This window comes from Neoarius graeffei, chromosome 18 (assembly GCF_027579695.1).
Source record: "Neoarius graeffei isolate fNeoGra1 chromosome 18, fNeoGra1.pri, whole genome shotgun sequence".
Taxonomy (NCBI): domain Eukaryota; kingdom Metazoa; phylum Chordata; class Actinopteri; order Siluriformes; family Ariidae; genus Neoarius; species Neoarius graeffei.
Genome location: NC_083586.1, coordinates 6,515,875 through 6,540,038, shown reverse-complemented (window position 1 = coordinate 6,540,038; position 24,164 = coordinate 6,515,875). Strand labels below are relative to the sequence as shown.

At 48.9% G+C, this 24,164-nt stretch overlaps 3 pseudogenes; all 3 read right to left on the bottom strand.

Moving 5' to 3' along the window:
* Nucleotides 1–229: 229 nt before the first annotated feature.
* On the bottom strand, nucleotides 230–7,655 carry LOC132866571 (zinc finger protein 208-like; annotated as a pseudogene).
* A 1,168-nt stretch (nucleotides 7,656–8,823) lies between these two features.
* Nucleotides 8,824–12,374, bottom strand: LOC132866570 (zinc finger protein 850-like; annotated as a pseudogene).
* A 5,091-nt stretch (nucleotides 12,375–17,465) lies between these two features.
* LOC132866595 (zinc finger protein 208-like) lies at nucleotides 17,466–23,254 on the bottom strand (annotated as a pseudogene).
* Nucleotides 23,255–24,164: the final 910 nt, after the last annotated feature.

The window sequence follows — 24,164 nt, the reverse complement described above, 5'->3', positions numbered from 1 at the left end:
TTCCACACTGTGAGCAGCGATATGGTTTCTCTCCTGTGTGAATGCGCTGGTGTTGTTGGAGATGTCTCTGACGAGTAAAACTGTTCCCACATTGTGAGCAGTGAAACGGCTTCTCTCCTGTGTGAATGCGCTGGTGTTGTTGAAGATGACTCTGAGGAGTAAAACTCTTTCCACACTGTGAGCAGTGATACGGCTTCTCTCCTGTGTGAATGCCCTAGTGTGTTTGGAGAGCACTCTGGTGTGTAAAACACTTCCCACATTGTGAGCAGTGATACGGCTTCTCTCCTGTGTGAATGCGCTGGTGTTGTTGGAGATGACTGACGAGTAAAACTATTTCCACACTATGAGCAGTGATACGGCTTCTCTCCTGTGTGAATGCACTGGTGTGTTTGGAGAGCACTCTAGTGAGTAAAACACTTCCCACACTGTGAGCAGCGATATGGTTTCTCTCCTGAGTGAATGCGCTGGTGTTGTTGGAGATAACTCTGACGAGTAAAACTCTTTCCACGCTGTGAGCAGAGATCTGGTTTCTCTCCTGAGTGAATGCGCTGGTGTTGTTGGAGATGTCCCTGACGAGTAAAACTCTTTCCACACTGTGAGCAGTGATACGGCTTCTCTCCTGTGTGAATGCCCGGGTGTGTTTGGAGAGCACTCTGGTGTGTAAAACACTTCCCACACTGTGAGCAGCGAAATGGTTTCTCTCCTTTGTGAATGCACTGGTGTTGTTGGAGATGACTCTGATGAGTAAAACTCTTCCCACACTCTGAGCAGCGATATGGTTTCTCTACTGAGTGAATGCGCTGGTGTGTTTGGAGATGACTCTGCTGATTAAAACTCTTCCCACACTGTGAGCAGTGATATGGCTTCTCTCCTTTGTGAATGCGCTGGTGTGTTTGGAGAGCACTCTGGTGAGTAAAACTCCTTCCACACTGTGAGAAGTGAAACGGCTTCTCTCCTGTGTGAATGCTATGGTGTGTTGGGAGATGACTCTGACGAGTAAAACTCTTTCCACACTGTGAGCAGTGATACGGCTTCTCTCCTGTGTGAATGCGCTGGTGTGTTTGTAGAGCACTATGGTGAGTAAAACTCCTTCCTCACTGTGAGAAGTGAAACGGCTTCTCTCCTGTGTGAATGCGCTGGTGTTGTTGGAGATTACTCTGACGAGTAAAACTCTTTCCACACTGTGTGCAGTGAAAGGTCTTCTGTCCTGTGTGAATGCTCTGGTGTTGTTGGAGATGACTCTGACGAGTAAAACTCTTTCCACGCTGTGAGCAGGGATATGGTTTCTCTCCTGTGTGAATGCGCTGATGTTGTTGGAGATGTCCCTGACGAGTAAAACTCTTTCCACACTGTGAGCAGTGATACGGCTTCTCTCCTGTGTGAATGCCCTGATGTGTTTGGAGAGCACTCTGGTGTGTAAAACACTTCCCACACTGTGAGCAGCGATATGGTTTCTCTCCTTTGTGAATGCGCTGGTGTTGTTGGAGATGTCTCTGACGAGTAAAACTCTTCCCACACTGTGAGCAGTGATACGGCTTCTCTCCTGTGTGAATGCGCTGGTGTGTTTGGAGAGCACTCTGGTGAGTAAAACTCCTTCCACACTGTGAGAAGTGAAACGGCTTCTCTCCTGTCTGAATGCTATGGTGTGTTTGGAGAGCACTCTGATGAGTAAAACTCTTCCCACACTGTGAGCAGCGATATGGTTTCTCTCCTGTGTGAAAGCTCTGGTGTGTTGGGAGATGACTCTGCTGAGTAAAACTCTTCCCACACTGTCAGCAGTGAAACGGCTTCTCTCCTGTGTGAATGTCCTGGTGTTGTTGGAGAGCACCCTGGCGAGTAAAACTCCTTCCACACTCTGAGCAGTGATACGGCTTCTCTCCTGTGTGAATGTGCTGGTGTTGTTGGAGAGCACTCTGGTGAGTAAAACTCTTCCCACACTGTGAGCAGCTATATGGTTTCTCTCCTGTGTGAATGCGCTGGTGATGTTGGAGATGACTCTGACGAGTAAAACTCTTTCCACACTGTGAGCAGTGATACGGCTTCTCTCCTGTGTGAATGAGCTGGTGTTGTTGGAGATGAGTCTAGATGAGTAAAACTCTTTCCATACTGTGAGCAGAGATATGGTTTCTCTCCTGTGTGAATGCGCTGGTGATGTTGGAGATGACTCTGACGAGTAAAACTCTTTCCACACTGTGAGCAGTGATACGGCTTCTCTCCTGTGTGAATGACCTGGTGTGTTTGGAGAGTACTCTGGTGTGTAAAACACTTCCCACACTGTGAGCAGCGATATGGTTTCTCTCCTGTGTGAATGCGCTGGTGTTGTTGGAGATGACCCTGACGAGTAAAACTCTTCCCACATTGTGAGCATTCAAACGGCTTCCCTCCTGTGTGAATGCGCTGGTGTTTTTGGAGAGCACTCTGCTGAGTAAAACTCTTTCCACACTGTGAGCAGTGATACAGTTTCTCTCTCGCGTGAATGCGCTGGTGAGTTTGGAGATCAGTCTGGGGAGTAAAACACTTCCCACACTGTGAGCAGTGATATGGTTTCTCTCCTGTGTGAATGCGCTGGTGTGTTTGGAGAAGACTCTGCAGAGTAAAACACTTTCCACACTGTGAGCAGTGATACAGCTTCTCTCCTGTGTGAATGCGCTGGTGTTGTTGGAGATGACTCTGACGAGTAAAACTCTTTCCACACTGTGAGCAGTGATACGGCTTTTCTCCTGTGTGAATGCGCTGGTGTGTTTGGAGAGCACTCTGCTGAGTAAAACACTTTCCACACTGTGAGCAGCGATATGGTTTCTCTACTGTGTGAATGCACTGGTGAGTTTGGAGAGCACTCTGCTGAGTAAAACTCTTTCCACACTGTGAGCAGTGATACAGCTTCTCTCCTGTGTGAATGCACTGGTGTTGTTGGAGATGACTCTGACGAGTAAAACTCTTTCCACACTGTGAGCAGTGATACGGTTTCTCTCCTGTGTGAATGCGCTGGTGTGTTTGGAGAGCACTCTGCTGAGTAAAACTCTTTCCACACTGTGAGCAGTGATACGGCTTCTCTCCTGTGTGAATGCGTTGGTGTAGTTGGAGAGCACTCTGCTGAGTAAAACTCTTTCTACACAGTGAGCAGCGATATGGTTTCTCTGCTGTGTGAATGCGCTCATGTGTTTGGAGAAGACTCTGCTGAGTAAAACTCTTTCCACACTGTGAGCAGCAATATGGTTTCTCTGCTGTGTGAATGCGCTGGTGTTTTTGGAGAGCACTCTGCTGAGTAAAACTCTTTCCACACAGTGAGCAGTGATACGGTTTCTCTCTTGTGTGAATGCGCTGGTGAGTTTGGAGATCACTCTGGTGAGTAAAACTCTTTCCATACTGTGAGCAGTGATACGGCTTCTCTCCTATATGACTGCGCTGGTGTTTTTGGAGATGACTCTGCTGAGTAAAACTCTTTCCACACAGTGAGCAGTGATACGGCTTCTCTCCTGTGTGAATGCGTTGGTGTAGTTGGAGAGCACTCTGCTGAGTAAAACTCTTCCCACACTGTGAGCAGTGATACGGTTTCTCTCCTGTGTGAATGCGCTGGTGTTGTTGGAGATGACTCTGACGAGTAAAACTCTTTCCACACTGTGAGCAGTGATACGGCTTCTCTCCTGTGTGAATGCGCTCGTGTATTTGGAGAGCACTCTGGTGAGTAAAACTCTTTCCACACTGTGAGCAGTGATACGGCTTCTCTCCTGTGTGAATGCGCTCGTGTATTTGGAGAGCACACTGGTGAGTAAAACTCTTCCCACACTGTGAGCAGCGATACGGTTTCTCTCCTGTGTGAATGTGCTGGTGTTGTTGGAGAGCACTCTGACGAGTAAAACTCTTTCCACACTGTGAACAGTGATACGGCTTCTCTCCTGTGTGAATGCGTTGGTGTTGTTGGAGAGCACTCGGGCGAGTAAAACTCCTTCCACACTGTGAGCAGTGAAATGGCTTCTCTCCTGTGTGAATGTGCTGGTGTGCTTGGAGATGACTCTGATGAGTAAAACTCTTCACATACTGTGAGCAGCGAAAGGGCTTCTCTCCTTTGTGAATGCGCTGGTGTTGTTGGAGAGCACTCTGGTGAGTAAAACTCCTTCCAAACTGTGAGCAGTGAAATGGCTTCTCTCCTGTGTGAATGTGCTGGTGTGTTTGGAGATGACTCTGACGAGTAAAACTCTTCCCACACTGTGAGCAGCGAAACAGATTCTCTCCTGTGTAAATGCGTTTGTGTTGCTTGAGATGACTCTGACGAGTAAAACACATCCCACACTGTGAGCAGTGATATGGTTTCTCTTCTGTGTGAATGCGCTAGTGTTGTTGTAGATGACTCTGACGAGTAAAACTCTTCCCACACTGTAAGCAGTGATACGGCTTCTCTCCTGTATGAATGCGTTGGTGTTTTTGGAGATGACTCTGCTGAGTAAAACTCTTCCCACACTGTGATCAGCGATATGGTTTCTCTGCTGAGTGAATGAGCTGGTGTTGTTGGAGAGCACTCTGGCGAGTAAAACTTCTTCCACACTGTGAGCAGTGAAATGGCTTCTCTCCTGTGTGAATGTGCTGGTGTGTTTGGAGATGACTCTGACGAGTAAAACTCTTCCCACACTGTGAGCAGCGATATGGTTTCTCTCCTGTATGAATGCGTTGGTGTTTTTGGAGATGACTCTGCTGAGTAAAACTCTTGCCACACTGTGAGCAGCGATACGGTTTCTCTCCTGTGTGAATGCGCTGGTGTTGTTGTAGATGACTCTGATGAGTAAAACACTTCCCACACTGTGAGTAGTGATATGACTTCTCTCCTGTGTGAATGCCCTGGTGTGTTTGGAGAGCACTCTGGTGTGTAAAACACTTCCCACACTGTGAGCAGCAATATGGTTTCTCTCTCCTATCTGAATGGGCTGGTGTTGTTGGAGATGACTCTGACGAGTAAATCTCTTCCCACACTGTGAGCAGTGATACGGCTTCTCTCCTGTGTGAATGCACTGGTGTTCTTGGAGAGCACTCTGGCGAGTAAAACTCCTTCCACACTGTGAGCAGTGATACGGCTTCTCTCCTGTGTGAATGCGCTGGTTTTGTTGGAGAACACTCTGACGAGTAAAACTCTTTCCACACTGTGAGCAGTGATACGGCTTCTCTCCTGTGTGAATGCGTTGGTGTTGTTGGAGAGCACTCTGGTAAGTAAAACTCTTCCCACACTGTGATCAGCGATATGGTTTCTCTGCTGAGTGAATGAGCTGGTGTTGTTGGAGAGCACTCTGGCGAGTAAAACTCCTTCCACACTGTGAGCAGTGATACGGCTTCTCTCCTGTGTGAATGCGCGGGTGTGTTTGGAGAGCACTCTTGTGAGTAAAACTCCTTCCACACTGTGAGAAGTGAAACGGCTTCTGTCCTGTATGAATGCTATGTTGTGTTTGGAGAGCGCTCTGATGAGTAAAACTCTTCCCACACTGTGAGCAGCGATATGGTTTCTCTCCTGTGTGAATGAACTGGTGAGTTTGATGATGACTCTGCTGAGTAAAACACTTTCCACACTGTGAGCAGTGATACGGTTTCTCTCTTGTGTGAATGCGCTGGTGTTGTTGGAGATGACTCTGATGAGTAAAACTCTTTCCACACTGTGGGCAGTGATACGGCTTCTCTCCTGTGCGAATGCGCTGGTGATGTTGGAGATGACTCTGACGAGTAAAACTATTCCCACACTGTGAGCAGTGATACGGCTTCTCTCCTGTATGACTGCGTTGGTGTTATTGGAGATGACTCTTCTGAGTAAAACTCTTCCCACACTGTGAGCAGTGATAAAGCTTCTTTCCTGTGTGAATGCTCTGGTGTGTTTGGAGAGCACTCTGCAGAGTAAAACTCTTTCCACACTGTGAGCAGTGATACAGCTTCTCTCCTGTGTGAAAGCGCTGGTGTTTTTGGAGAGCACCCTGTCGAGTAAAACTATTTCCACACTGTCAGCAGTGAAACGTCTTCACTCCTGTGTGAATGCTCTGGTGTGTTTGGAGATGACTCTGACGAGTAAAACTCTTTACACACTGTGAGCAGTGATACGGCTTCTCTCCTGTGTGAATGAGCTGGTGTTGTTGGAGATGAGTCTGATGAGTAAAACTCCTTCCACACTGTGAGCAGAGATATGGTTTCTCTCCTGTGTGAATGTGCTGGTGATGTTGGAGATGACTCTGACGGGTAAAACTCTTTCCACACTGTGAGCAGAGATATGGTTTCTCTCCTGTGTGAATGCGCTGGTGATGTTGGAGATGACTCTGACGAGTAAAACTCTTTCCACACTGTGAGCAGTGATACGGCTTCTCTCCTGTGTGAATGCCCTGGTGTGTTTGGAGAGCACCCTGTCGAGTAAAACTATTTCCACACTGTGAGCAGTGAAACGTCTTCACTCCTGTGTGAATGCCCTGGTGTGTTTGGAGAGTACTCTGGTGTGTAAAACACTTCCCACACTGTGAGCAGCGATATGGTTTCTCTCCTGTGTGAATGAGCTGGTGTTGTTGGAGATGAGTCTGATGAGTAAAACTCCTTCCACACTGTGAGCAGAGATATGGTTTCTCTCCTGTGTGAATGCCCTGGTGTGTTTGGAGAATACTCTGGTGTGTAAAACACTTCCCACACTGTGAGCAGCGATATGGTTTCTCTCCTGTGTAAATGCGCTGGTGTTGTTGGAGATGACCCTGACGAGTAAAACTCTTTCCACACTGTGAGCAGTGATACGGCTTCTCTCCTGTGTGAATGCGCTTGTGTATTTGGAGAGCACTCTGGTGAGTAAAACTCTTCCCACACTGTGAGCAGCGATACGGTTTCTCTCCAGTGTGAATGCGCTGGTGTTGTTGGAGAGCACTCTGACGAGTAAAACTCTTTCCACACTGTGAGCAGTGATACGGCTTCTCTCCTGTGTGAATGCGTTGGTGTTGTTGGAGAGCACTCGGGCGAGTAAAACTCCTTCCACACTGTGAGCAGTGAAATGGCTTCTCTCCTGGTTGAATGAGCTGGTGTTGGTGGAGATGAGTCTGATGAGTAAAACTCTTTCCACACTGTGAGCAGAGATATGGTTTCTCTCCTGTGTGAATGCGCTGGTGATGTTGGAGATGACTCTGACGAGTAAAACTCTTCCCACACTGTGAGCAGCAATATGGTTTCTCTACCGAGTGAATGCGCTGGTGTGTTTCGAGAGCACTCTGGTGAGTAAAACACTTCCCACACTGTGAGCAGAGATATGGTTTCTCTCCTGTGTGAATGCGCTGGTGTTGTTGGAGATGACTCTGATGAGTAAAACTCCTTCCACAATGTGAGCAGTGATACGGCTTCTCTCCTGTGTGAATGCGCTACTGTTGTTGGAGAGCACTCTGGCGAGTAAAACTCCTTCCACACTGTGAGCAGTGATACGGATTCTCTCCTGTGTTAATGCGCTGGTGTTGTTGGAGAGCACTCTGGCGAGTAAAACTCTTCCCACACTCTGAACAGTGATACGGCTTCTCTCCTGTGTGAATGTGCTGGTGTTGTTGGAGAGCACTCTGGCGAGTAAAACTCTTTCCACACTGTGAGCAGTGAAACAGCTTCTCTCCTGTGTTAATGTGCTGGTGTTGTTGGAGAGCACTCTGGCGCGTAAAACTCTTCCCACAGTCTGAGCAGTGATACAGCTTCTCTCCTGTGTGAATGTGCTGGTGTTGTTGGAGAGCACTCTGGCAAGTAAAACTCTTTCCACACTGTGAGCAGTGAAAGGTCTTCTCTCCTGTGTGAATGCTCTGGTGTTGTTGGAGATGACTCTGACGAGTAAAACTCTTTCCACGCTGTGAGCAGAGATATGGTTTCTCTCCTGTGTGAATGCGCTGGTGTTGTTGGAGATGTCCTTGACGAGTAAAACTCTTAACACACTGTGAGCAGTGATACGGCTTCTGTCCTGTGTGAATGCCGTGGTGTGTTTGGAGAGCACTCTGGTGTGTAAAACACTTCCCACACTGCGAGCAGTGATATGGTTTCTCTCCTTTGTGAATGGGCTGGTCTTGTTGGAGATGACTCTGACGAGTAAAACTCTTCCCACACTGTGAGCAGTGATAAGGCTTCTCTCCTGTATGACTGCGTTGGTGTTTTTGGAGATGACTCTGCTGAGTAAAACTCTTCCCACACTGTGAGCAGTGATATGGCTTCTCTCCTGTGTGAATGCGCGGGTGTGTTTGGAGAGCAATCTGGTGAGTAAAACTCCTTCCACACTGTGAGAAATGAAAAAGCTTCTCTCCTGTTTGAATGCTATGGTCTGTTTGGAGAGCACTCTGATGAGTAAAACTCTTCCAACACTGTGAGCAGCTATATGGTTTCTCTCCTGTGTGAATGCGCTGGTGCTGTAAGAGATGACTCTGACGAGTAAAACTCTTTCCACATTGTGAGCAGAGATATGGTTTCTCTCCTGTGTGAATGCGCTTTTGTTGTTGGAGATGACCCTGACGAGTAAAACTCTTCCCACATTGTGAGCATTCAAACGGCTTCCCTCCTGTGTGAATGTGCTGGTGTTTTTGGAGCTGACTCTGACTAGTAAAACTCTTCCCACACTGTGAGCAGCAATATGGTTTCTCTACCGAGTGAATGCGCTGGTGTGTTTCGAGAGCACTCTGGTGAGTAAAACACTTCCCACACTGTGAGCAGAGATATGGTTTCTCTCCTGTGTGAATGCGCTGGTGTTGTTGGAGATGACTCTGACGAGTAAAACTCTTTCCACACTGTGAGCAGAGATATGGTTTCTCTCCGGTGTGAATGTGCTGGTGATGTTGGAGATGACTCTGATAGGGTAAAACTCTTTCCACACTGTGAGCAGCGATATGGTTTCTCTCCTGTGTGAATGCGCTGGTGTTGTTGGAGATGTCTCTGACGAGTAAAACTGTTCCCACATTGTGAGCAGTGAAACGGCTTCTCTCCTGTGTGAATGCGCTGGTGTTGTTGAAGATGACTCTGAGGAGTAAAACTCTTTCCACACTGTGAGCAGTGATACGGCTTCTCTCCTGTGTGAATGCCCTAGTGTGTTTGGAGAGCACTCTGGTGTGTAAAACACTTCCCACATTGTGAGCAGTGATACGGCTTCTCTCCTGTGTGAATGCGCTGGTGTTGTTGGAGATGACTGACGAGTAAAACTATTTCCACACTATGAGCAGTGATACGGCTTCTCTCCTGTGTGAATGCACTGGTGTGTTTGGAGAGCACTCTAGTGAGTAAAACACTTCCCACACTGTGAGCAGCGATATGGTTTCTCTCCTGAGTGAATGCGCTGGTGTTGTTGGAGATAACTCTGACGAGTAAAACTCTTTCCACGCTGTGAGCAGAGATCTGGTTTCTCTCCTGAGTGAATGCGCTGGTGTTGTTGGAGATGTCCCTGACGAGTAAAACTCTTTCCACACTGTGAGCAGTGATACGGCTTCTCTCCTGTGTGAATGCCCGGGTGTGTTTGGAGAGCACTCTGGTGTGTAAAACACTTCCCACACTGTGAGCAGCGAAATGGTTTCTCTCCTTTGTGAATGCACTGGTGTTGTTGGAGATGACTCTGATGAGTAAAACTCTTCCCACACTCTGAGCAGCGATATGGTTTCTCTACTGAGTGAATGCGCTGGTGTGTTTGGAGATGACTCTGCTGATTAAAACTCTTCCCACACTGTGAGCAGTGATATGGCTTCTCTCCTTTGTGAATGCGCTGGTGTGTTTGGAGAGCACTCTGGTGAGTAAAACTCCTTCCACACTGTGAGAAGTGAAACGGCTTCTCTCCTGTGTGAATGCTATGGTGTGTTGGGAGATGACTCTGACGAGTAAAACTCTTTCCACACTGTGAGCAGTGATACGGCTTCTCTCCTGTGTGAATGCGCTGGTGTGTTTGTAGAGCACTATGGTGAGTAAAACTCCTTCCTCACTGTGAGAAGTGAAACGGCTTCTCTCCTGTGTGAATGCGCTGGTGTTGTTGGAGATTACTCTGACGAGTAAAACTCTTTCCACACTGTGTGCAGTGAAAGGTCTTCTGTCCTGTGTGAATGCTCTGGTGTTGTTGGAGATGACTCTGACGAGTAAAACTCTTTCCACGCTGTGAGCAGGGATATGGTTTCTCTCCTGTGTGAATGCGCTGATGTTGTTGGAGATGTCCCTGACGAGTAAAACTCTTTCCACACTGTGAGCAGTGATACGGCTTCTCTCCTGTGTGAATGCCCTGATGTGTTTGGAGAGCACTCTGGTGTGTAAAACACTTCCCACACTGTGAGCAGCGATATGGTTTCTCTCCTTTGTGAATGCGCTGGTGTTGTTGGAGATGTCTCTGACGAGTAAAACTCTTCCCACACTGTGAGCAGTGATACGGCTTCTCTCCTGTGTGAATGCGCTGGTGTGTTTGGAGAGCACTCTGGTGAGTAAAACTCCTTCCACACTGTGAGAAGTGAAACGGCTTCTCTCCTGTCTGAATGCTATGGTGTGTTTGGAGAGCACTCTGATGAGTAAAACTCTTCCCACACTGTGAGCAGCGATATGGTTTCTCTCCTGTGTGAAAGCTCTGGTGTGTTGGGAGATGACTCTGCTGAGTAAAACTCTTCCCACACTGTCAGCAGTGAAACGGCTTCTCTCCTGTGTGAATGTCCTGGTGTTGTTGGAGAGCACCCTGGCGAGTAAAACTCCTTCCACACTCTGAGCAGTGATACGGCTTCTCTCCTGTGTGAATGTGCTGGTGTTGTTGGAGAGCACTCTGGTGAGTAAAACTCTTCCCACACTGTGAGCAGCTATATGGTTTCTCTCCTGTGTGAATGCGCTGGTGATGTTGGAGATGACTCTGACGAGTAAAACTCTTTCCACACTGTGAGCAGTGATACGGCTTCTCTCCTGTGTGAATGAGCTGGTGTTGTTGGAGATGAGTCTAGATGAGTAAAACTCTTTCCATACTGTGAGCAGAGATATGGTTTCTCTCCTGTGTGAATGCGCTGGTGATGTTGGAGATGACTCTGACGAGTAAAACTCTTTCCACACTGTGAGCAGTGATACGGCTTCTCTCCTGTGTGAATGACCTGGTGTGTTTGGAGAGTACTCTGGTGTGTAAAACACTTCCCACACTGTGAGCAGCGATATGGTTTCTCTCCTGTGTGAATGCGCTGGTGTTGTTGGAGATGACCCTGACGAGTAAAACTCTTCCCACATTGTGAGCATTCAAACGGCTTCCCTCCTGTGTGAATGCGCTGGTGTTTTTGGAGCTGACTCTGACTAGTAAAACTCTTCCCACACTGTGAGCAGCAATATGGTTTCTCTACCGAGTGAATGCGCTGGTGTGTTTCGAGAGCACTCTGGTGAGTAAAACACTTCCCACACTGTGAGCAGAAATATGGTTTCTCTCCTGTGTGAATGCGCTGGTGTTGTTGGAGATGACTCTGATGAGTTAAACTCCTTCCACACTGTGAGCAGTGATACGTTTTCTCTCCTGTGTTAATGCGCTGGTGTTGTTGGAGAGCACTCTGGCGAGTAAAACTCTTCCCACACTCTGAGCAGTGATACGGCTTCTCTCCTGTGTGAATGTGCTGGTGTTGTTGGAGAGCACTCTGGCGACTAAAACTCTTTCCACACTGTGAGCAGTGAAACGGCTTCTCTACTGTGTGAATGCGCTGCTGTTGTTGGAGAGCACTCTGGCGAGTAAAACTCCTTCCACACTGTGAGCAGTGATACGGTTTCTCGCCTGTGTTAATGCGCTGGTGTTGTTGGAGAGCACTCTGGCGAGTAAAACTCTTCCCACAGTCTGAGCAGTGATACAGCTTCTCTCCTGTGTGAATTTGCTGGTGTTGTTGGAGAGCACTCTCGCAAGTAAAACTCTTTCCACACTGTGAGCAGTGAATGGTCTTCTCTCCTGTGTGAATGCTCTGGTGTTGTTGGAGATGACTCTGACGAGTAAAACTCTTTCCACGCTGTGAGCAGAGATATGGTTTCTCTCCTGTGTGAATGCGCTGGTGTTGTTGGAGATGACTCTGATGAGTAAAACTCTTCCCACACTGTGAGCAGTGATACGGCTTCTCTCCTGTATGACTGCGTTGGTGTTTTTGGAGATGACTCTGCTGAGTAAAACTCTTCCCACACTGTGAGCAGTGATACGGCTTCTCTCCTGTGTGAATGCGCTGGTGTGTTTGGAGAGCATTCTGGTGAGTAAAACTCCTTCCACACTGTGAGAAGTGAAACGGCTTCTCTCCTGTCTGAATGCTATGGTGTGTTTGGAGAGCACTCTGATGAGTAAAACTCTTCCCACACTGTGAGCAGTGATATGGTTTCTCTCCTGTGTGAATGCTCTGGTGTGTTGGGAGATGACTCTGCTGAGTAAAACACTTTCCACACTGTGAGCAGTGATACGGTTTCTCTACTGAGCGAATGCGCTGGTGTTTGGAGAGCACTCTGGTGAGTAAAACACTTCCCACACTGGGAGCAGCGATATGGTTTCTCTCCTTGTAAGCGACCCTACGTGTGGGTGGAGCACAGAGGACGGCACGACAGAGATCAGGTTTTATAAATTGGCTTTATTGCCACACTTTTCAGTCTAACAATACTTTTCATAGACACACACACAACCGGCATCTGGTTCAGGGTTGAGCCTCATCTGCTCTCGCTCTCCCTCCTGATATAGGGCGCAGTCACTGGGAAGACACACAAACAGGTTAATTGCTCTCAGGTGACATGATTCTGCCACTTACCTTCCCTGACTCCGCCCTCCTGTCACAGACCGGCGCTTGACCACGCCCCCGCTGCCACATACCCCCACCACCCGACTCAGGCCAGGTGGCCGTCCAGCCTGCAGGCCGACTCCCCCCCCCTTGACGGGAGAGGAAGTCCGCCACGACCATCTGCGCCCCCGGCCTGTGGACCACCTTGAAATTAAAGGGTTGGAGCGCCAGATACCAACGGGTGATCCGCGCGTTGGCATCTTTCATGCGGTGGAGCCACTGGAGGGGCGCGTGGTCCGACCAGAGGGTGAAAGGGCGCCCCAGCAGGTAGTACCGGAGTGCAAGAACCGCCCACTTGATGGCCAGACACTCTTTCTCTATGGTGCTGTAGCGCCCCTCACGCACCGACAGCTTCCTGCTGATATACAGGACAGGGCGGTCCTCCCCCTCCACCTCCTGGGACAAAACCGCCCCCAGCCCTCTGTCCGACGCATCGGTCTGCAACATAAAAGGGAGAGAAAAGTCAGGGGAGTGTAGAAGTGGCCCCCCACACAGTGCAGCCTTTACCTCTGAGAAAGCCCGCTGGCACTGCTCCATCCACTGGACCGGATCTGGTGCCCCCTTTTTAGTGAGATCAGTCAGCGGGCTGGTGACGTCCGAATAATTAGGTATAAACCTGCGATAATAGCCAGCCAGCCCCAGGAACTGTCTCACCCCCTTTTTGGTCTTGGGCCTCGGGCAGGCCGCAATTGCTGCCGTCTTATTAATTTGGGGACGCACCTGCCCGTTACCCAAGTGGAAGCCCAGATACCGTACTTCCACCCGCCCAATCGCACACTTCTTTGGGTTGGCTGTGAGCCCCGCTCGCCTCAGTGACCTAAGGACGGCCCTCAGATGTTCGAGGTGCCGCTGCCAGTCATTGCTATAGATGATTGTCATCTTGCTGCATACGTGGCGTGAGGGCGGAGGACTCTGTCCATCAGCCGCTGAAACGTTGCGGGCGCCCCAAACAGCCCAAACGGAAGGGTGACGAATTGGTGTAAACCAAACGGTGTGGAAAAGGCCGTTTTTTCTCGGGATAGTGGAGTCAAGGGGATCTGCCAATATCCCTTCGTCAAATCCAGTGTCGAATAAAAGCGAGCAGTGCCGAGTCGATCGAGCAACTCATCAATACGAGGCATTGGGTACGCGTCGAATTTAGACACCGCGTTGACTTTTCTATAGTCCACACAGAACCGGACCGACCCGTCGGCCTTGGGTACCAAGACCACTGGGCTGCTCCAGTCACTGTAGGACTCCTCGACGATGCCCATTTCGAGCATGGTCTGAAGTTCTTCCCGAACCACCTTTTTTTTGTGTTCGGGTAGCCTGTAAGGGCGGCTACGCACTACCACCCCCGGGGGTGTCTCTATGTGGTGCTCTATGAGGTTAGTGCGACCGGGCAGGGGCGAGAACACATCCGAAAACTCGGTCTGCAACTGGGCGACCTCCGTGAGTTGGGTCGGGGAGAGGTGGTCTCCACAGGGGACCGGAGAGGTACGTGATGCCAATGTCCCTTTTTGAACCTCCGGCCCCAGCTCCGCCTTCTCTGGAACTACCGACACCAACGCCACGGGGACCTCCTCGTTCCAGAGTTTAAGCAGGTTGAGGTGGTAAATCTGTAGCGCCCCACCCCTGTCTGTTCACCTCACCTCATAGTCGACGTCCCCGACTCACCGTGTGACCTCCAAGGGTCCTTGCCACTTGGCGATCAATTTGGAGCTCGACGTGGGCAACAGTACGAGTACCTTATCTCCCGGAGTGAACTCTCTAAGGCGCGTACCCTTGTTGTACAGGCGGGCTTGCCGTTCCTGGGCCTGCCGCAAATTCTCCTGAGTTAGGTGTGTGAGTGTGTGGAGTTTTGCGTGCAGGTCCATAACGTACTGAATTTCGTTCTTACTTTGTGAAGGTCCCTCCTCTCAATTTTCCCACAGCACGTCCAGGATGCCGCGCGGCTTACGCCCATATAATAATTCAAACAGGGAGAACCCCGTGGAGGCTTGGGGGACCTCTCGCACTGAGAACAGCAAGGGTTCGAGCCACTTATCCCAGTTACGTGCGTCCTCACTTACGAATTTTTTAATAATATTTTTGAGGGTGCGGTTGAATCGTTCCACTAAACCGTCCATTTGTGGGTGATACACGCTGGTGCGGATCGGCTTAATCCCCAGTAACCCATACAGTTCGCGCAGTGTTCGTGACATAAACGTAGTGCCTTGATCAGTCAGAATCTCTTTCGGGATTCCAACTCGGGAGATGACGCGGAAGAGTGCCTCGGCAATACTGCGTGCTGAGATATTGCGCAGAGGCACTGCTTCCGGGTATCGCGTTGCATAGTCCACCAGAACTAATATAAAGCGGTACCCTCGTGCTGACCGATCTAATGGCTCGACGAGATCCATCCCAATTCTCTCAAACGGGGTCTCGATTAACGGTAGAGGGCGCAAAGGCGCTTTTGGAATGGCCGCTGGGTTTACTAACTGGCATTCGCGGCATGCTGTACACCACCTACGAACATCGCCGCGAATCCACGGCCAATAGAAATGGGCCATTATTCGGGCTAGTGTTTTATCCTGCCCCAAGTGTCTGGCCATGGGATTAAAGTGAGCCGCCTGGAATACCAATTCCCGGCGGCTCTTCGGAATTAAAAGCTGCATGACTCGCTCTTTAGTTTGAGTGTCCTGCGTCACTCGGTATAATCTATCCTTCATAATCGCGAAGTAGGGGAAGGACGGGGTGGCGTTCGGCTGGAGCGTTTGACCATCGATTACTCTCACTTGGTCAAACACATGCCGCAGAGTCTCGTCTCGCGACTGCTCTAATGGGAAATCCGCGAGGGATTCCCCAAGAGAGAGAGGAGGAGCCGGCGGCTCCTCACTCTGACGCGGAGATGACGTAGACGGCTCTGTGACAGCTGCTCCCGCCAAAGCGACACCGGGACCTCCCCCTGTCAAATGGCAGGACCCACTCTCGACTAGGGGTGTCATTAAACCCCGAAATCCTGGCCAATCCGTCCCCAAAATTAGAGAGTGGGTAAGGCGAGGATTAACCGCCGCCTTCACTATAAATTTTTCCCCTCTGAAAATAATGTGGACCGACACCAAAGGGTAGCTGTGAACATCCCCGTGCACACAAAACACCTTCACCCCTTGTGCTCCCCCCAATGCCTCGTTTTGAACCAGGCTTTAGCGAATTGAGGTCTGATTACAACCAGAATCCACCAACGCCTGATATGTAGCCCCTTGGATACTCACCGGTATGCGATACGCTCCGGCCCGATCGAGGGCGGCCTCTGGCGCGTCGGGGATCCGAACCACCGCGCCCACTTCCATTGCCGTGCACTGCTGTTGAAGGTGGCCCGGCTCCCCGCAGCGCCAGCAAACCAGCCCGGGCTTTCCCTCTGCACCGGTGATCTGGGGCTCACTCACCTGAGGTGGGGGAGAGACAGACACAGAAGGGAGAAACGGGAGGGCACCGCGGGTGCGGCGGGCCAGCTGGGGGGGTGCCGGCCCCCGCCTCCACGGAGGGGGAATGGGGCGAGGACAGGACACAGGAGGAGGGGGAGAGAGAGAGAGAGAGAGAGAAGAGGAGAGAAGAGAAGATGCCATCTGCTGTCCTGCTGCCGGGACAGCCGCCAGATGATCCTCCGCCAGCTCGACTGCCTGATCCAGCGACGCCGGGCGGTGGCACTGGACCCACTCCGCGGTTCCGGCTGGTAAGCGGGCGATGAACTGTTCCAGTACCACATGGTCGACGATTCCCTCGGCATCGCGATCGTTGGCCCTCAGCCACCGCCAGCAGGCGTCCCGGAGCTGCTGGCCGAACGCGAACGGCCGGCCGACTTCCTCCAGTCGCAGCGCGCGGAAGCGCTGGCGCTGTTGCTCCGGTGTGCGCCCCACGCGCTGGAGGATGGCCCGGCGAAGGTCCGCGTAGGCCAGCCGGCGGTCGGCGGGGAGCTGTAGCGCGGCCAGCTGTGCCTCTCCCGTGAGCAGGGGGAGGAGGCGCGCCGCGCGCTGCTCCATCGGCCACCCCGAGGCTTCGGCGACCTGTTCAAACAACGTGATGAACGCCTCGGGGTCGTCCTGCGGGCCCATCTTGGTGACAATGAGGGGAGACGGGCCCGCGGCCGGAGCGCTGGTGGACCCCGCCGACGCGAGGAGATGCCGGAACGCCTCGCGATCTTCCTGCTGGGCCAGCACCAGGGCTTCGAAGCACTGCTCCTGCTCCTTTCGGAGCGTGACGAGTGCCTGGTGCTGGCTTTGCTGAGCCGTGGCGAGGGCGTGGACCAGATCGGCGAACGGGGAGGATTCCATGGGGCTGCTGGTTTGGTGCTCCACTGTCCCGGGTTTTGGCACCACTGTAAGCGACCCTACGTGTGGGTGGAGCACAGAGGACGGCAGGACAGAGATCAGATTTTATAAATTGGCTTTATTGCCACACTTTTCAGTCTAACAATACTTTTCACAGACACACACACAACCGGCGTCTGGTTCAGGGTTGAGCCTCATCTGCTCTCGCTCTCCCTCCTGATATAGGGCGCAGTCACTGGGAAGACACACAAACAGGTTAATTGCTCTCAGGTGACGTGATTCTGCCACTTACCTTCCCTGACTCCGCCCTCCTGTCACAGAACGGCGCTTGACCACGCCCCCGCTGCCACATTCCTGTATGACTGCGTTGGTGTTTTTGCAGATGTCTCTGACGAGTAAAACTCTTCCCACATTGTGAGCAGTGAAACGGCTTCTCTCTTGTGTGAATGCGCTGGTGTGTTTGGAGAGCACTCTGGTGAGAAAAACTCTTTCCACTCTGTGAGCAGCTATATGGTTTCTCTCCTGTGTGAATGCGCTGGTGGATTTGGAGAGCATTCTGGTGAGTAAAACTCTTCCCACACTCTGAGCAGCTATATGGTTTCTCTGCTGAATGAATGAGCTGGTTTTAGTGGGGAGCACTCTGACGAGTAAAACTCTTTCCACAATGTGAGCAGTGATACGGCTTCTCTCCTGTGTGAATGCGCTGGTGTTTTTGGAGATGACTCTGATGAGTAAAACTCTTTCCACACTTTGAGTAGAGATATGTTTTCTCTCCTGTGTGAATGCTCTGGTGTCTTTGGAGAGCACTCTGCAGAGTAAAACTCTTCCCACTCTGTGAGCAGTGATACAGCTTCTCTCCTGTGTGAATGCTCTGGTGTGTTTGGAGAGCACTCTGCAGAGTAAAACTCTTTCCACACTGTGAGCAGTGATACAGCTTCTCTCCTGTGTGAATGTGCTGGTGTGTTTGGAGAGCACTCTGGTGTGTAAAACACTTCCCACACTGTGAGCAGCGATATGGTTTCTCTCCTGTGTGAATGCGCTTGTGTTGTGGGAGATGACTCTGACGAGTAAAACTCTTCCCACACTGTGAGCAGCGATATGGTTTCTCTACTGAGTGAATGCACTGGTGTGTTTGGAGAGCACTCTGGAGAGTAAAACATTTCCCACACTGTGAGCAGCGATATGGTTTCTCTCCTGAGTGATTGCGCTGGTGTGTTTCGAGAGCACTCTGGTGAGTAAAACACTTCCCACACTGTGAGCAGCGATATGGTTTCTCTCCTGTGTGAATGCTCTGGTGTGTTTGGAGATGACTCTGCTGAGTAAAACACTTTCCACACTGTGAGCAGTGATACGGCTTCTCTCCTGTATGCCTGCTTTGGTGTTTTTGGAGATGACTTTGCTGAGTAAATCTCTTCCCATACTGTGAGCAGTGAAACAGTTTCTCTCCTGTGTGAATGCGCTGGTGTTGTTGGAGATGACTCTAACGATTAAAACTCTTTCCACTCTGTGAGCAGTGATATGGCTTCTCTCCTGTGTGAATGCTCTGGTGTGTTTGGAGAGAACTCTGCAGAGTAAAAGTCTTTCCACACTGTGAGCAGTGATACAGCTTCTCTCCTGTGTGAATGCGCTGGTGTTGTTGGAGATGACTCTGACGAGTAAAACTCTTTCCACACTGTGAGCAGTGATATGGTTTCTCTACTGAGTGAATGCGCTGGTGTGTTTGGAGAGCACTCTGGTGAGTAAAACTCTTCCCACACTGTGAGCAGCGATATGGTTTCTCTACTGAGTGAATGCGATGGTGTGTTTCGAGAGCACTCTGGTGAGTAAAACACTTCCCACACTGTGAGCAGTGATATGGTTTCTCTCCTGTGTGAATGCTCTGGTGTGTTTGGAGATGACTCTGCTGAGTAAAACACTTTCCACACTGTGACCAGTGATACGGCTTCTCTCCTGTATGCCTGCTTTGGTGTTTTTGGAGATGACTTTGCTGAGTAAATCTCTTCCCATACTGTGAGCAGTGAAACGGCTTCTCTCCTGTGTGAATGTGCTGGTGTTGTTGGAGAGCACTCTGGCGAGTAAAACTCCTTCCACACTGTGAGCAGCGAAACGGCTTCTCTCCTTTGTGAATGCGCTGGTGTTGTTGGAGAGCACTCTGGCGAGTAAAACTCTTCCCACACTCTGAGAAGTGATACGGCTTCTCTCCTGTGTGAATGCGCTGGTGTTGTTGGAGAGCACTCTGGCGAGTAAAACTCTTTCCACACTGTGAGCAGTGATACGGCTTCTCTCCTGTGTGAATGCTCTGGTCTGTTTGGAGAGCACTCTGATGAGTAAAACTCTTCCCACACTGTGAGCAGTGATATGGTTTCTCTACAAAGAACAGAGCACATTACTCCAATTCTAAGGTCCCTTCACTGGCTTCCAGTAAGCTACAGAATTGACTTTAAAGTATTGCTGCTGGTATACAAATCTGTAAATGGTACAGGGCCCAATTACCTCTCTGATATTTTGCAGCAGCGTAACCCAATCAGATCTACCAGATCGCAACAGAAAAATTTACTATTAAAACCAGTTGTTATAACAAAGTGTGGTGAAGCAGCTTTAAGCTACTATGCAGTACAGCTATGGATCCAACTGCCAGAGGACATTAAAAATGCTCCTGCTGTTGGCAGCTTCAAATGTAGGTTAAAGACCAAGCTGTTTTCAGATGCTTTCTGTTAAATAATTAATATTTTTACATTTTTTATAATCTTTACTTTCTCTGCATGTTTTAAATTTACTTTAATTTTATTCTATTTTATTCCGCTGGTTTCTTTTTCTTTTTCTCCTTTTTTCTTTTTGGCATTTTATTATTTTATTTCTACTATTGTTTAATTCTTATTATTTTCTTTTAATTCTTTTAATTCTTTTAATGAATTGTTTTAGAATAAAAATAAAATTTTATGTAATTTTATTTCTCTATTGTTTACTGTTTTTGTTGTTGCTTCTGTAAAGCACATTGAACTGCCATTGTGTATGAAATGTGCTATATAAATAAACTTGCCTTGCCTTGCCTTACTGAGTGAATGCGCTGGTGTGTTTGGAGAGCACTCTGGTGAGTAAAACACTTCGCACACTGTGAGCAGCGATATGGTTTCTCTCCTGTGTCAATGCTCTGGTGTTGTTGGAGATAACTCTGCTGAGTAAAACACTTTCGACACTGTGAGCAGTGATACAGTTTCTCTTGTGTGAATGCCCTGGTGTGTTTGGAGATAACTCTCGTGAGTAAAACACTTCCCACACTGTGAGCAGCGATATGGTTTCTCTCTTGTGTGAATGCGCTGGTGTTGTTGGAGATGACTCTGACGAGTAAAACTCTTTCCACACTGTGAGCAGTGATATGGTTTCTCTACTGAGTGAATGCGCTGGTGTGTTTGGAGAGCACTCTGGTGAGTAAAACTCTTCCCACACTGTGAGCAGCGATATGGTTTCTCTCCTGTGTGAATGCTCTGGTGTTGACGGAGATGACTCTGGCGAGTAAAACTCTTCCCACACTCTGAGAAGTGATACGGCTTCTCTCCTGTGAGAATGCGCTGGTGTTGTTGGAGAGCACTCTGGCGAGTAAAACTCTTTCCACACTGTGAGCAGTGATACGGCTTCTCTCCTGTGTGAATGCTCTGGTGTGTTTGGAGAGCACTCTGATGAGTAAAACTCTTCCCACACTGTGAGCAGTGATATGGTTTCTCTACAAAGAACAGAGCACATTACTCCAATTCTAAGGTCCCTTCACTGGCTTCCAGTAAGCTACAGAATTGACTTTAAAATATTGCTGCTGGTATACAAATCTGTAAATGGTACAGGGCCCAATTACCTCTCTGATATTTTGCAGCGGCGTAACCCAATCAGATCTACCAGATCGCAACAGAAAAATTTACTATTAAAACCAGTTGTTATAACAAAGTGTGGTGAAGCAGCTTTAAGCTACTATGCAGTACAGCTATGGATCGAACTGCCAGAGGACATTAAAAATGCTCCTGCTGTTGGCAGCTTCAAATGTAGGTTAAAGACCAAGCTGTTTTCAGATGCTTTCTGTTAAATAATTAATATTTTTACATTTTTTATAAACTTTACTTTCTCTGCATGTTTTAAATTTACTTTAATTTTATTCTATTTTATTCCGCTGGTTTCTTTTTCTTTTTCTCCTTTTTTTCTTTTTGGCATTTTATTATTTTATTTCTACTATTGTTTAATTCTTATTATTTTCTTTTAATTCTTTTAATTATTTTAATGAATTGTTTTAGAATAAAAATAAAATTTTATGTAATTTTATTTCTCTATTGTTTACTGTTTTTGTTGTTGCTTCTGTAAAGCACATTGAACTGCCATTGTGTATGAAATGTGCTATATAAATAAACTTACCTTGCCTTGCCTTACTGAGTGAATGCGCTGGTGTGTTTGGAGAGCACTCTGGTGAGTAAAACACTTCGCACACTGTGAGCAGCGATATGGTTTCTCTCCTGTGTCAATGCTCTGGTGTTGTTGGAGATAACTCTGCTGAGTAAAACACTTTCGACACTGTGAGCAGTGATACAGTTTCTCTTGTGTGAATGCCCTGGTGTGTTTGGAGATAACTCTCGTGAGTAAAACACTTCCCACACTGTGAGCAGCGATATGGTTTCTCTCCTGTGTGAATGCGCTGGTGTTGTTGGAGATGACTCTGACGAGTAAAACTCTTTCCACACTGTGAGCAGTGATATGGTTTCTCTACTGAGTGAATGCGCTGGTGTGTTTGGAGAGCACTCTGGTGAGTAAAACTCTTCCCACACTGTGAGCAGCGATATGGTTTCTCTCCTGTGTGAATGCTCTGGTGTTGACGGAGATGACTCTGACGAGTAAAACTCTTCCCACACTGTGAGCAGTGATACGGCTTCTCTCCTGTATGACTGCTTTGGTGTTTTTGGAGATGACTCTGCTGAGTAAAACTCTTCCCAGACTGTGAGCAGTGAAACGGCTTCTCTCCTGTTTGAATGCGCTGGTGTTGTTGGAGATGACTCTGACGAGTAAAACTCTTTCCACACTGTGAGCAGTGATACGCCTTCTCTCCTGTGTGAATGCCCTGGTGTGTTTGGAGAGCACTCTGGTGTGTAAAACACTTCCCACACTGTGAGCAGCGATATGGTTTCTCTCCTGTGTGAATGCGCTGGTGTTGTTGGAGATGACTCTGACGAGTAAAACTCTTCCCACACTGTGAGCAGTGATACGGCTTCTCTCCTGTATGACTGCTTTGGTGTTTTTGGAGATAACTTTGCTGAGTAAAACTCTTCCCACACTGTGAGCAGTGATACAGCTTCTCTCCTGTGTGAATTCGCTGATGATGGAGATCACTCTGCTGAGTAAAACTCTTCGTACTCTGTGAGCAGTGATATGGTTTCTCTCCTGTGTGAATGCGCTGGTGTTGTTGGAGATGTCTCTGAAGAGTAAAACTCATCCCACATTGTGAGCCGCGATATGGTTTCTCTACTGAGTCAATGAGCTGGTGTTTTTGGAGAGCACTCAGGTGAGTAAAACACTTCCCACGCTGTGAGCCGCGATATGGTTTCTCTCCTGTGTGAATGCTCTGGTGTTGTTGGAGATAACTCTGCTGAGTAAAACTCTTCCCACACTGTGAGCAGCGATATGGTTTCTCTCCTGTGTGAATGCTCTGGTGTTGTTGGAGATGACTCTGCTGAGTAAAACTCTTCCAACACTGTGAGCAGCGATATGGTTTCTCTCCTGTGTGAATTCGCTGGTGTTGTTGGAGATGACTCTGACGAGTAAAATCTTTCCACACTGTGAGCAGTGATACGGCTTCTCTCCTGTGTGAATGCGCTGGTGTTGTTGGAGATGTCTCTGATGAGTAAAACTCTTCCCACACTGTGAGCAGTGTTACGGCTTCTTTCCTGTGTGAATGCTCTGGTGTGTTTGGAGAGCACTCTGCAGAGTTAAACTCTTCCCACACTGTGAGCAGTGATGTGGCATCTCTCCTTTATGACTGCTTTGGTGTTTTTGGATATGACTTTGCTGAGAAAAACTCTTCCCACACTGTGAGCAGTGATACAGCTTCTCTCCAGTGTGAATGCGCTGATGTTGGAGATCACTCTGCTGAGTAAAACTCTTCCCACTCTGTGAGCAGTGATATGGTTTCTCTCCTGTGTGAATGCGCTGATGTTGTTGGAGATGACTCTGACGAGTAAAACTCTTTCTGCACTGTGAGCAGTGACACGGCTTCTCTCCTGTATGCCTGCGTTGGTGTTTTTGGAGATGACTCTGATGAGTAAAACTCTTCCCACACTGTGAGCAGTGAAACAGCTTCTCTCCTGTGTGAATGCGCTGGTGTTGTTGGAGATGACTCTGACGAGTAAAACTCTTTCCACACTGTGAGCAGTGATACGGCTTCTCTCCTGTGTGAATGCGCTCTTGTATTTGGAGAGCACTCTGGTGAGTAAAACTCTTCCCACACTGTGAGCAGCAATACGGTTTCTCTCCTGTATGACTGCTTTGGTGTTTTTGGAGATGACTCTGCTGAGTAAAACTCTTCCCACACTGTGAGCAGTGAAACGGCTTCTCTCCTGTGTGAATGCGCTGGTGTAGTTGGAGATGACTCTGATGAGTAAAACTCCTTCCACACTGTGAGCAGTGATATGGCTTCTCTCCTGTTTGAATGCGCTGGTGTTGTTGGAGAGCACTCTGATGAGTAAAACTCTTTCCGAACTGTGAGCAGTGATACGGCTTCTCTCCTGTATGCCTGCGTTGTTGTTTTTGGAGATGACTCTGCTGAGTAAAACTCTTCCCACACTGTGAGCAGTGAAACGGCTTCTCTCCTGTGTGAATGCGCTGGTGTTGTTGGAGATGACTCTGATGAGTAAAACTCTTTCCACACTGTGAGCAGTGAAACGGCTTCTCGCCTGTGTGAATGCGCTGGTTTTGTTGGAGAGCACTCTGGCGAGTAAAACTCCTTCCAAACTATGAGCAGTGATACGGCTTCTCTCCTGTGTGAATGCGCTGGTGTTGTTGGAGATGACTCTGATGAGTAAAACTCCTTCCACACTGTGAGAAGTGAAACGGCTTCTCTCCTGTGTGAATGCTATGGTGTGTTTGGAGAGCACTCTGATGAGTAAAA